The following is a 14,729-nucleotide window of genomic DNA, read 5'->3' as shown; positions in this document are numbered from 1 at the left end:
AGCAAACTACAGACCAACCTGTCCATTTCCTATGTATCCAGAAGCAAAGAACATATACGGGTGTATGATCTCTGCTGGAAGTTAATTTTTTTTTTGTCAAAGCAATAAACCATGCAGAAACGTAAACCATACATTACATACAGTGAAGTATTTAAAACAATGCCGTCAACTATGCACAGCAAGCGCCATACTTGTGATTATGAAGACAACTAATAAAAAAATCCTCATATCAAACCCGTTGTTTTACATGTGTTGTTTAATGAAGAAAGTCATACTTTATAGAAGCCTGTTATTTAATCTTGTTGAAAAATATGTTGCAATAGCAGTGTGAAAATTGAGTGCGCGTGACAGGCTTGGCCAAAATTCCTTCCTGGAACGTTTCTCGATGGCTGCCTGAATAACATACGATACATTGCAAAGGTAGTGCGCAATTGAGCTGTTTGGGTAAGGGAGATAATCACTCACTCTCAGTGATACAGCTTGAATAAGATACGATGTACAGCAATGCAAGGTCAGTGCGTGAATTTATCACTTCTATACTACGCCTATAGCTAAAGGAGATAATCGCTCAATGCGCAATAGTTTATTCTTACAAAATATAGACCGGTTAACTTTAGCGAAATGGGATCATTTTTAGCTCTTTTAAAAACAAAATGAACAAATTTTATGGGTTATCAGTATTACGAAAAGTAACTAAGTCTCAGAATAGCACGACGATTTGGAAGTATCTCTTGTTGATGGAAAAGATAAACATCAACATTTCACGCACATTTCACATGATTCGTATGTTTCGTTTCGGTAACTGTGTGGCTTGAAATTTCAAAGAAACCAACATGTCGACTTACATGCTACAAAATTAACCTCTCCCGTATACTTCCCCGCCTAAAGAGCGGGGAAGAATAAACCCGTCTTATGATCCTCAATTGGTCTTCAGCAACCCATGCTTGTCACAAAAGGTGACTATGCTTGTCGTAAGAGGCGACTAACGGGATCGGGTGGTCAGGCTCGCTGACTTGGTTCATGCATGTCATCGACCCCAATTGCGTGGTCGATGCTCATGATATCAATCACTGGATTGTCTGGTCCAGACTCGATTATTTACAGACCGCCTTCATATAGCTGGAATATTGCTGAGAGCGGCGTTAAACAACAAACAAACAAATATGAGTGTCGACTAAGCAAGAAGTTGAAACGTTCGATGTCGGATAAAAAAGAGGCAGTTTCTTAAGATTTCAGAACACTCGAACCATCTTAATACGTTCAGATGTTAAGAGGAAGATACAGCAATCATATTTCAATAACATAACATTGATAAAAACAAAGCATAATATATTTTGTGAAATAACAACGATCAACACGTGTGAAGATTGTTGAACTGGGACGATCGTTCTTGTATTTTATCCCTCTGTACTCACGATAGTGATGGTGTTTATTTTTTATATTATATGTATTTTTTTACAATTAGAGATGAGAATTATTGATTTGAACTGTAGAAAACATGTAAAGTTGAATTTGTAGGATTGTAGACTTGTAAACCCCTATAAAATAATACCAATAAAAATAAATTTAAAAAAATAAAAAGTAATATACTAAAGGAATTAAAGATGATGATTGCCTTCTGACTAACCTATGTAGGCATACTCTGCTTGATTCATGTTATTTTACGCCGTACACTACGCTAACCTGTTAATAACACACAATGTCCCAGGTCATTCGTTGCGCAGAGTTGCGTCCCTTCGAGCGCCAGGAACCTATAATTGTTGGTTCGAATCCTGTTCACTCCGATTATGTTTCGACGTATGTCAACACCATACCCGTGCTCGTGTGGTCACTAAAGTGGTAAACGTCTGAGACCTGCATCCATTTGAGCTTTTCTCCCACATTAAGCTGACATGCCGTGAAAAAACTAGAATACCGTTCAAAGCGGAATTAAACCAAATTCACTCACTCACAAATGAGGGCATCTCACATAATCCATCAGAAAGAGGCAATAAAAGGAAACATAATCGGCTCTAGCTATACAGTACACATGTGTTCATTTCACTCATACACAGAAATGTCAAACCTCACTCGATGAGATGTTATGATGCATAATCAATATAGGAAAAGATTTGGCGGCCAAACATCAAACTCTTCTGCAAACTGCTTGACATTTAAAGAAACAATTTACACAAAAAAGTTGATTACCCATAGCGCAAAAACATTAAGATAAAAAAGAATATGAACAAAACACCAGATGAACAGCGAAGAAACTTTTGGAAAAAACAAATAACGCATCGAGAAATATACTGGTGGAATTAAATACGGGAAATGTGTGTATTGTTTTATAGCCTTAATATTGCCCCAATAAATTTCTCCGTATAATAATAAACACCATCTGGTTATTTCCGGGCTATGTAATAATACCGTTATGATGACGTCACGCTATTGTTTTCGTAGTTGATTCAGAGCCAAGAATTCACGGGCGTGCATTGTAACAAGAATACCTGACTATAGGTCATTATGCAAAATAATAGAAATTATATATCAACCATAGCTTTGTTTGTCAGAGAAATCACTCGAGTTTATTACAATTCGATTCTACTTTATTGTCATGATTTTTCCGTTACGTAACACGTTTCATTTTATAACAGTCCCGTTTTCTCTTTCCTTGAGTATATTATCGTTGGGGCTTCCTGGTCATAAATGCAGCTATTTTCTCCGAGATTGACAATCGGTCGACGACAAAGTCAAATCAAGGCACGCTCTGTCTGAGTGTTTCCCGAGCTATTATTACTTCAGAATGTATCGCTTACAACCAGGTGACGGCATATTATTACGCTGTCTAACGCGCCATAACAATAAGCCTTGTACAGGTTGCTTCGGCGGGCCTTCAGACACATGCGAGCGGCAGTACTCCGTAATGAGAAATAGGATTGCTCTTTAGAAGACATACAGGTCACATTTCCTCTCAATAATGTGAGTATTGAAAGATGGTTAATCAACGATGGAAAGTGCTGATCGATAATGTCTAGAGGCGACGTGAGTCTGTTTTGCGATTATTCCCGAAATTTGGATTTATTCTAGTGTATCCAACCACATGTATTCAAATACTATGTTTGTAAAAAAAAAATAATAATAATAATAATAAAAAATAAGAATAATAATAATGATGATGATGATGATGATGATGATAATCCGCTACTAAAGCGCATAACTCCATACGCAAAGTATACTCGAAGTCCTAATGTACCATAATGTAACAATCTCATTAAAATCAGACCTTAGTTCTCGCTACCGCTAAACAAAGACCTGTAGACATCCCATTAGGGGTCACGTCAGAACGACCTTTCAACTGACCAATCAGAGCGTCGCTTACCAGATCACGAAAGTGACAGTCGGAATGTGATTTCTAATCATGCAACCTCGAAAACTTTAACACGGGGTATTCGGAACAATAGTTACAGGTTTAACGACCGATTCCATAAAATCTAGACCATCTATTAGCCATTCCAGAATGTTCTTTTGCTTACGTTTCAATTATTTTATGGAGAATTTGTCCAAATATGTTTCGAAGTAGTCGCCAATTTGAAATTAGAGTCGTAAAGCACGAGGAAACTGCCTTCTGATTGGTCATTCTATTGGTCGGTCAAAGTTCGCGCAAGGTCGGTCTGACGTGACCCGTAATGGGATGTCCTCAGATCTTTGTTTAGCGGTAGCGAGAACTAAGATCTGATTTTAATGAGATTGCATAATGTAAGTATTTAATAATATATTTAATTATACTATATGTGTGTTTTCATATGTGTTGAATGTTGGCGTGATCAGGTTTAATATAAGTTTTTCAAACATAAAATGCTTAAGAGAATCAATCGTTGATTACATTCAGGACAGAAATGCCACTGCCGGTGTACCTGTACTGACTGTCTGACTGGTGATGCGGAAACCTGGGACTTAGGTCATGGTGACCTGAACTCAAGCATCAGTTTGATTAAAACCAACAGAGTACATGCTTCACGAGACTGCCCCCGTGAGGATTCCGAAGCAACATAAGTTCACCCCCTCCCCCACCCCCCTTCCCCCCACCTCCTGTGTTTTGAGCAGGAACGGGAGAAACAGCAGTGAGTACTTTGTTAGTCCGTCACGCCTAATAAAGGGGCTCCTTAAATGGGTACACTGTGTGATGTCCCCCGATTTGATTGTGATTATATTGCTAAAAGCGGTCTTAAATCCTACCCTTTCACTCATCATTTGAAATAGATTTTAATTGGAAAGGTTTTTTTTCAAAATGGACCTGTTCACTCACGCACGCACGCACGCACTCACTCACTCACTCACTCACTCACTCACTCACTCACGCACGCACGCACGCACGCACGCACGCACGCACTCACTCACTCACTCACTGATTGTGCGTCACCCTACCTGGTATGTCTGGCCCAGAGTCAACTATATTCACCAGGCACTTCATGTATAATGTATATGATACCCTACGAGGTACTAAACCTGACTCTGGGTCAGACAAACAAGTGAGTGATCTGATGCAACATCCAATGCCTGACCACCTGATCCAATTTAGCCGTCCCTTGGGTTGAAGGGGCCATTGGTCACCCATATCCCCCGTCTAAACCAATAGCACATTCTCTTCGAGACATCCAGTGGTCAATTATGATTTTATATTTTTTTTAAATGCTAAAAAACACCTACCGCCCCAACAGTACCACAAGGATGGCGATGGAAAGGATGTCTTTTGTATTGTCACAGAGAACTCGCGACAGCTAGTATGTAACAGTACCGTTATATTCCAACGAACCGTTACTTATTGGCTATTTATCACGCAAACAGATACTGTAGCTGAGAAAACGCTTATCCCCCCCCCCCAACATATATATATATATATATAATTTCCTAGTTTCTGAATTTAATCTTCTTCTCATTAAAACTGTTAACCGACACTTTGTTTGACCATAATCTTCCACAAACGGCTTCCCAATGAGATTTGGCTAGACGAGATCGCTGTAGTGAAATTGCATCACAATCCTCTGCGGTTCGTTGTGACATGACATGACTTGGGAAGATGACAATATTCTCACTCTGGTGAGTTTTTATGTCAAATATGTCAACACTCGTCGATTAAAATTTAAAGCCGGCAAGCCTCCGAAGTGGACACTTTTATCGACCCGTGTTGATATGTTTGATAATGAAAGACTCGGGCGACACTTTGTACATCTTCCCGAGGCAAGGGCTTTAACTGACCATAAAAGTCCAGTTTCCACCCTTGCCGAGCTCAATCATAGCGCCACCAAATGCTATTACGAGTTATGTCCTTCCTATTGACCAATCAGATTCCACCTCTCATATCACTTGCATTTGCTTCAAACAAAACGGCGGCGCCAAGTCAAGAGCAGTCACGTGAGCATCTTGATTAAAAACATGACAGAATTTGCAAAATATCTGTCGACGCCCAGTTGGCCGTACACATGCTATGCAAATCCTGCAGTCGACAGAAATCGGCACGTTGAAATTCATGTTGTTTACGGGGCGGTCGGGCAGCCTAGTGGTTACAGCGTTCGCTCGTCACGCCGAAGACCCGGGTTCGATTCCCGACATGGGTACAATGTGTGAAGTTTCCAGTCAGTCAACTCCCTTGCCTCGGGAAGATACGGAGTCCAAGTCTGTAATATCACAACACATAATCCCCGCTTGTCAACAACAATCAGAAAAAAAACCTGCTTGACAGTAGAAGCGGTTCTGGGTATGGCAAAGTTGATATCAGCAGCAGTCTCGATATATCTGATTACATACATGATGATTCATGGTTTTGTCTGTATATCGTACAACTACTGAATGTCTGATAACGACTGAGCCATCATCACGTCAAAGTGACACATGAAGAGTATTATCATTACCTAAACGATGACAATTGTTTTGAAATAGCGGTTATCATGTTGAAAAGGTACGATTAACATGTCATTAGTGAACCTGGGAGTAGGGAGGGATTAAGTCTGGTATTATAGATAAATAGATTGTGTGGGGAGTAAGAACAAGTGGGAGCTAGAGAGACAATGAATGAATGAATTATTGAGTGAGTGAGTGAGTTGGGTTTAACGCCGCTTTTAACAGTATTCCAGTTATATCACGGCGTGTCAGCTTAATGTGGGAGGAAAGCCCGAAGTGATGCAGGTCTCAGACGAGAGAGAGAGGGAGAGAGAGAGAGAGAGAGAGAGAGAGAGAGAGAGAGGAGCCCGGAGTGATGCAGGTCTCAGAGAGAGAGAGAGAGAGAGAGTTAATACTTTGTTTTCAAACAGCAGCTATGGGTTTTTTTTGTTCAAACAATATGTATTTGCATGTTATAAAGCGGAATAACAGATTTATATCATTAAAACAACATGGTAGATTAAGACCAGTAAAGACTTGTTTGTTATTTGTTGTTTGAGTATTTTGAGCAGAGCTTCAAAACCATGAAATTTTTTTTAGAACATCCAGTTTCACAAGTTATGTTTTCATCATAAATGAGAATAGAAAATACAGGTTGCAGATATTTTCCAATTTGGTGAACGCAAATAATATTGACAAATTGCTGACAAAGCAAGATTCTGTGTGAGATTCAAACCCACGACCAGTGAATCCTCATAGCTGAAGGTCCTAACTCTGCATATCCCCTTAGACCACTGGGCTATCCCTCAATACCATGAATATATATTCATATTTGTATCAGACCCGTGAAGATTCGGGGAAGAATAGGTCTTCAGCAACCCATACTTGCCGTAAAAGGCGACTATGCTTGTCGCAAAAGGCGTCATATCCGATCCCAATTGCGTGGTCGATGCTCATGATATCAATCACTGGATTGTCTGGTCCAGATTCGATTATGTTACAGACCGCCGTCATATAGCTGCAATATTGCTGAATGCGGCGTTAAATAACAAACAAACAAACAAACATATTTGTATCAGATACAGCATGCACAACCAGTGTATTTACTGTCGAGACGTCTCCAGCTGAATAATACTTAGTTGGTAGCTCAATGGTCTAAGGCACGCCAGTTCGCAGTGAAGAGTTGCGCCCCTTATCCGTGAACGGATCTGTTGGATGTCAATCTCATTAAAATCAGATCTTAGTTCTCGCTAACGCTAAACAATGATCTGAGGACATCCCTTTACGGGTCACGTCAGACCGACCTTGCGCGAACTTTGACCGACCAATGGAATGACTGACAAGAAGTCGACATTAGCCAATCAGAAGGCAGTTTTATCGCGCTTTACGACACTAATTTCAAATTGGCGACTACGCTTCGAAACATATTTTAACAAACCCTCGATAAAATAATTGAAACCTGAACATAAGAACATTCTGGAATGGCTAATAGATGGTCTAGATTGTATGGATTCAGTCGTTAAACCCGTATCTATCGTTCGGAATACCTCGTGTTAAAGTTTTCGAGGTTGCATGATTAGAAATTCCGACTGCCACTTTAGTGATCTGGTAAGCGACGCTTTGATTGGTCGGATGAAAGATCGTTCTGACGTGCCCCCTAATGGGATGTCCTCAGATCTTTGTTTAGCGGTAGCGAGAACTAAGATCTGGTTTTAATGAGATTGGTTGGTTGTGGATCGAAAATTATTATTTTTGGTTAATCAGCAACGTCACCATGGGTTTTATCAAAGTAGGAAACGTCTACGACCGGATATCACTTTAAGATTTCAACAACACGAAGAGAGATAATACTTTTCAAAGCGGCGTTAAAACTCAACTCACGCCCTAAGTGGAAATTTAAATTAGTTCAACTTTATAAATGATTGGAAAAAAAAAAAAATTATAAAAAAAACAAAAAAAAACTTTATAAATTAAAATATATTCACATTTCTTCCAAGCGTCCGACTACTTCCACAGTGTGTCTATGGAATTAAGGTAAAATACGAAGTTGAAAATAACAACTACCTTGGCAGTGTATTTGTCTCTGTAGGTGATCTGGAAAAGTTCCGATGCTTTAAAAGTGAAGTTTGTCTACAAGCCAGAATATTGCTCTCCGCAGGTAGTGAATCGGTAAGTTTCGTTTAGCACCTCGCCCAGCAATAATTCCGTTTTATGGCGGAAGTTGAAATGCTTACGGGTATGAGGGAACCGGAATTAACGAGTTTTGTGATTTCCTTGTTGCCTTAAATGTGGGAGTATTGAAAATGTCTTAAATCTTCCCGCCACTCACTCACACAGATTCCCACGATTCACGCCGTATCCGCTTTATAATTCGCATTTCAGCGCCGGCTATAATCATTAAAAAGGCCCTTTCCCTAACCTGTCACTTATCTTTGACAGAAATCACAAATTAACACCGTCAAAGAGAATCGGTAGAAATGGACTCGGAATACAACTCTGTTTCAGAGATTTCCGCTGTCTTCTCCAGGAAGAGTTTTTGATCAACCCGAACCTTATCTGGCCCATGTTGACAGGACTCAATTTCGATGTCAACTCTTCCGGGTTTTATCAAAACCTTCACCGGTGCATCAGAAACCGGAATCGGCATATCAACAGCCTAGTCCATGACACACATCTTGCGAGTAAAACCATGCAATAACCGAGCAGGAATTACAATCAAGTCGTGGAAGAGTGCTAAAAACTAACAGTGATGGCTGAACGTAGCGGAATCGGCAGCTAAAAACCGAGGTATCTTGGTATTAAGGAAATTGGCTTGCTGTCGGGTGTCTCACGAAGAGACGTTAATCTCGTCTTGCAGGCTTCTTCCAAAGTTACATTAAGATAAGGTAGTCGGGTTTACGGGGCGAGTGGAAGACTGGTGCCCTTTTTAAATTGGCCGCTAGGGCTAAGATGTGATACTAAGATCGCCGTCAAGGGAGATAACTGGTTCAACATATCAGTTCACTTTTCTTGACTGGGTCTGAACCTTATAACTTGAATCACAGCTCAGCGCTCGTATCGAATAAGGAATCGTCATTTGATAAATATATTGTAGATAGTGTCAATCGGACATTGTGGAGTCGCGAATAATGCGTGCACAGCCTATCCCATGATAGATTGCAAGGGCCTACTGAAGTGGATCGGGTGGTCAGGCTCTCTGACTGGAACAAACTAGTGATTGACAGTATGCCAGGTCATTGTCCGGTCACCTGACACTCATTTCTCAATTATTTTTCTGGGCACCTGGGCCCTGTTCCACAAAGCGACCTTAGCGTTAATATTGTCTTTGGACTATGCTAAGGTATCATCTTGGCACTAAGATCGTTTTGTGGAACGGGTCCCTGGTCCTTCCTGATAATCAAAGAGTTAAAAGATTTTTTTGGTACTGAACTTTCTGCATATAATCCATGACGGCAGGACCTCGTATTTATTCGGAAACCCATTCGGAAACTCATTCCGGATGAACGTCAAGTTTTGTCCTTGTCGCATAGGCCTGCAAACTAATTTGACTGCAGACAGCTTGCTTGTTGAATTTTGGGTAGGAAAGAGCGAACTGTATCCACGGATGCTGTAGTTATACATCCTGTAGCGACGTACCCCGTGGGGTCGGGGTTGAAATCGACATTGTATCAGGTGAGCATATTCTGTCACTCACTTTTGCTTTTGTTTGTCTGTTTGTTTGAATGTTTGTTGTTTAACGCCGCACTCGGCAATGTTCCAGCCATATGACGTCGATCTCTAAATAATCTTTCGTTTAACGCCGCATTTAGCAACATTCTAGCTATATTACAGCGGTTTGCAAATAATGTTGTCTGGACCAGACAATCCAGTGATTGACATTATGAGCATCGATCTAAGCAATTTGGATACGATTGCATGCATCAAACAAGTCAACCGATCCCGTTAGTCGCCTTTCACGACAAGCATCATCACCCTTTACGGGGGAAAATAGGTTGTAGAAGACATATTCTAACCCGGATCTCCACGGAGTGGGGTGCTTGTGTACCGTTATGTCCCGGTTATCATACTTTCAGTCACCAGGGGGCGGTCGGGTAAGCCTAGTGGTTAAAGCGTTCGCTCGTCACGCCGAAGACCCGGGTTCGATTCCCGACATGGGTACAATGTGTGAAGCCCATTCCTGGTGTCACCCGCCGTGATATTGCTGGAATATTGCTAAAAGCGGCGTAAAACCACACTCAATCACTCACTTTCAGTCACCTGTCTTCCTTGTCCAAACTTGATTTTTTACAGGTCTCAATTTCAACCATTACTTCTATTTCAACCATTACTTCTGTTTCAACTATTACTTCTGTTTCAACTATTACTTCTGTTTCAACTACTTCTTTTGTTTCAACTACTACTTCTGTTTCAACTATTACTTCTGTTACCACTTCTACTTCTATTTCAACCATTACTTCTGTTTCAACCATTACTTCTGTTTCAACAGGTTCTTCTGTTTCAACCAATACTTCTGTTTCAACCAATACTTCTGTTTCAACTACTACTTCTGTTTCAATTATTACTTCTGTTTCAACCAATACTTCTTTTTCAACCATTACTTCTATTTCAATTATAACTTCTGTTTCAACTATTACTTCTGTTTCAACTATTACTTCCGTTTCATTATCTCCGTGATACAGTAGGGATAGTGCAGACTGCAGTCGGAGGCTGCAAAGTCAAGGTATACGGAGTGCGAGTGTACTCCAGTCACGGTGACCTAAATGACCTCTGTCACAGGTCAGTGAAAGGTCAAACTATGAGGTAGCCGTTCCAAGCACTTACCCCGCTAACTATCTAGAACCGTGTTGCAATCTGCAGTTCAATCGCCGTTTGCGACAAACATGGGATACGAGGGACCAATTCTACCTCCAAATCCATTCCGCTCCCTTTGAAGTAATTCACTGACAAGCCGTCAGATCCATAACTGCAAGGAAAACGTATAAAAATGGTGAAATAACGTGGAAATCGACTCATATGATCGGAAACAATTGCAAACACATAAAAATATTGACTAAAAAAGAAATGTGTTACTCAGATTGAAAACACAGGAAAAACGTCAAACTTTGAAAGTTCTCCCATGTGCAACATTTCGAGGGTGAACAAAGCTCCGAGTGTTTCAATGATCGAAATTAAGCAAATAACGCTGACATGACCTCAGTCAACTGTGAAGGGTTTTTAAAACGCCATTGAGTCCCAAAGCGACCTCTGTATTCGAATCGATGTCGCTTAGTTCCCTGACAAAAATATCTGATCGAGTAACTCTTCACTTGGGGAGGAAACAAAATGTCGTTTAATGAAATCTTCTTCCGGTTCATACGGGAGTGCTGATAAATTTTTAATTTTCTGATTGACCTGGCTGCAAAATGATTAGATATGCTTATCAAATATTTAAGTTTCACGGAGAGTTGACACATGCGTCATATGACGGAACTATTTTGTCGATAACAAGAACTGTCAAATAGATTGAAAAAGAGAGTTGCAAAATGTGAAATAATCATGTGATTACAGAGTATTGAAAATCATATATTATGACTGAAACACAAGCAGCCCTCGCCACCATACACACTGAAAACTGACAGGCAAGTTTATATTTTCGAATGTTGGTGGTGAAAAATTGTGTTTATCGTCGAGTTCAAGACTATTGCGGGGGTGGAGAAGCCTAGAGGTTAACTATTACTTCTGTTTCAACTATTACTTCTGTCTGTTTCAACCATTACTTCTGTTTCAACTTCTACTTCTGTTTCAACTTCTACTTCTGTTTCAACTATTACTTCTGTTTCAACTATTACTTCTGTTTCAACTACTTCTTCTGTTTCAACTATTACTTCTGTTTCAATCATTACTTCTGTTTCAACTATTACTTCTGTTTCAGCTGCTACTTCTGTTTTATCTATTACTTCTGTTTCAACTTCTACTTCTGTTTCAACTTCTACTTCTGTTTCAACTACTTCTTCTGTTTCAACTATTACTCCTGTTTCAACTATTACTTCAGTTTCAACCATTACTTCTGGTTCAACTATAACTTCTGTTTCAACTATTACTTCTGTTTCAACTATTACTTCTGTTTCAACTACTTCTTCTGTTTCAACTATTACTTCTGTTTCAATCATAACTTCTGTTTCAACTATTTCTTCTGTTTCAACTATTACTTCTGTTTCAACTACTACTTCTGTTTCAACTATTACTTCTGTTTCAACTATTACTTCTGTTTCAACTATTACTTCTGTTTCAACTTCTACTTCTGTTTCAACTACTACTCCTGTTTCAACCATTACTTCTGTTTTATCTATTACTTCTGTTTCAACTTCTACTTCTGTTTCAACCATTACTTCTGTTTCAACTTCTACTTCTGTTTCAACTTCTACTTCTGTTTCAACTTCTACTTCTGTTTCAACTATTACTTCTGTTTCAACTTCTACTTCTGTTTCAACTGTTACTTCTGTTTCAACTATTACTTCAGCTTCAACTATTACTTCTGGTTCAACTATAACTTCTGTTTAAACTATTACTTCTGTTTCAACTATTACTTCTGTTTCAACTACTTCTTCTGTTTCAACTATTTCTTCTGTTTCAATCATTACTTCTGTTTCAACTATTTCTTCTGTTTCAACTATGACTTCTGGTTCAACTATTACTTCTGTTTCAACTACTACTTCTGTTTCAACTTTTACTTCTGTTTTAACTATTACTTCTGTTTCAACTATTACTTCTGTTTCAACTTCTACTTCTGTTTCAACTACTACTTCTGTTTCAACCATTACTTCTGTTTTAACTATTACTTCTGTTTCAACTATTACTTCTGTTTCAACTTCTACTTCTGTTTCAACTTCTACTTCTGTTTCAACTATTACTTCTGTTTCAACTATTACTTCTGTTTAAACTTCTACTTCTGTTTCAACTATTACTTCTGTTTCAACTATTACTTCTGTTTCAACTTCTACTTTTGTTTCAACTATTACTTCTGTTTCAACTATTACTTCTGTTTCAACTTCTACTTCTGTTTCAACTATTACTTCTGTTTCAACTATTACTACTGTTTCAACTTCTACTTCTATTTCAACTTCTACTTCTGTTTCAACCATTACTTCTGTTTCAACTTCTACTTCTGTTTTAACTGGTACTTCTGTTTCAACTATTACTTCTGTTTCAACTTCTACTTCTGTTTCAACTTCTACTTCTGTTTCAACTATTACTTCTGTTTCAACTATTACTTCTGTTTCAACTTCTACTTCTGTTTCAACTATTACTTCTGTTTCAACTATTACGTCTGTTTCAACTTCTACTTTTGTTTCAACTATTACTTCTGTTTCAACTATTACTTCTGTTTCAACTTCTACTTCTGTTTCAACTATTACTTCTGTTTTAACTATTACTTCTGTTTCAACTATTACTTCTGTTTCAACTACTTCTTCTGTTTCAACTATTACTTCTGTTTCAATCATTACTTCTGTTTCAACTATTACTTCTGTTTCAGCTGCTACTTCTGTTTCAACTTCTACTTCTGTTACAACTTCTACTTCTGTTTCAACTTCTACTTCTGTTACAACTTCTACTTCTGTTTCAACTATTACTACTGTTTCAACTTCTACTTCTGTTTCAACTTCTACTTCTGTTTCAACTATTACTTATTTCAACTACTTCTTCTGTTTCAACGTCTACTTCCGCGCCTGCAAAGCTGGAGTCTTAGCAGTAATTCTTCTCTCAAATATAATTTGCCTCCGATCAGAAAAAATAAACAGCCACGTGAGAAATGAGGTTATTAATGTATTAAGGATGCCAAATAAATTTCTGTCACTCCTTGGCGAAAGATTACGAAAAAGATAGTAACACGAAAGTCCTTGTTTATACCGGAAAACATTTAAAACGGACGAACTTAGCATCGTTAGAAACGGGTCTTTCAGAATGTCCGATAATGCATCGAACATCAGAGGCATATTAGATAAATAGTCCCTTAATGGACAAAAATGATTGTGACAATATCTTCCACTTCCAAAAATATTAATATCTTGAGATTTAATGAAAACCTTGGGGCGATACAAAAGTGAAATGATCCTTGAAATATTATAGCGATCGCATCGATGGTCACATGACTTGCTAGAGACGCGCCCTGGGCGGAGTTAGGGTAATCACATCCGGGAACTTTGCAGTTCTGCTGCAGAATCAACAACAACAATGGATGATATCAATACCATATTGACCTTGATAAATACTAACTTTGTCCGACATATACACCAACGTTGGTCTATTATTTCTGTTCAAACGGCGTGCAATAATCTTGAGTGAATGAGTGAATATAGTTTTACGCCGAGTTTTTAGCAATATTCCGGCAATACCACAGCGGGGGACACCATAAATGGGCTTCACACATTGTACCGATGTAGGGAATCGAACCCGGGTGTTCGGCGGGACAAGCGAACGCTTTAACCTCCAGGCTACCCCATTATATATATATATATATATATATATAACAGTAACTGGCGTTGTTATTTAATCAATAATAGCACATTGGATTTAGTTAAATACATAAAACAAAATGTTTGGATGGGTTAGAAATTAGAATGTTTCTGTTTTTGTTTAGAAATACATGTCATTGAGAAATACACTGATATTAATTTAAAAACACTAGGACGTACATCGGGCCTCCTTGATGCAGATGATAGGATTTGGGGAAGAGTGGGGGGAACGGTTAGGTACCAAGAAAAATATCAGCAATTGAAAATATTCATTCATATTCCGCGGTATTTAATAATATTAAAATGGCAAAAAAAATCGCTCTCAGGAAGTATTGCAATTCACCAAAATTGTGTAACAGGAAAACGTGTTTTTGCGATAGT

The sequence above is a fragment of the Haliotis rufescens genome, unplaced genomic scaffold, assembly GCF_023055435.1.
Source record: "Haliotis rufescens isolate VD_foot unplaced genomic scaffold, xgHalRufe1.0.p SCAF_87, whole genome shotgun sequence".
Classification (NCBI taxonomy): domain Eukaryota; kingdom Metazoa; phylum Mollusca; class Gastropoda; order Lepetellida; family Haliotidae; genus Haliotis; species Haliotis rufescens.
The sequence above is the reverse complement of the archived record's forward strand: the minus strand, read 5'-3'. Positions refer to the sequence as shown.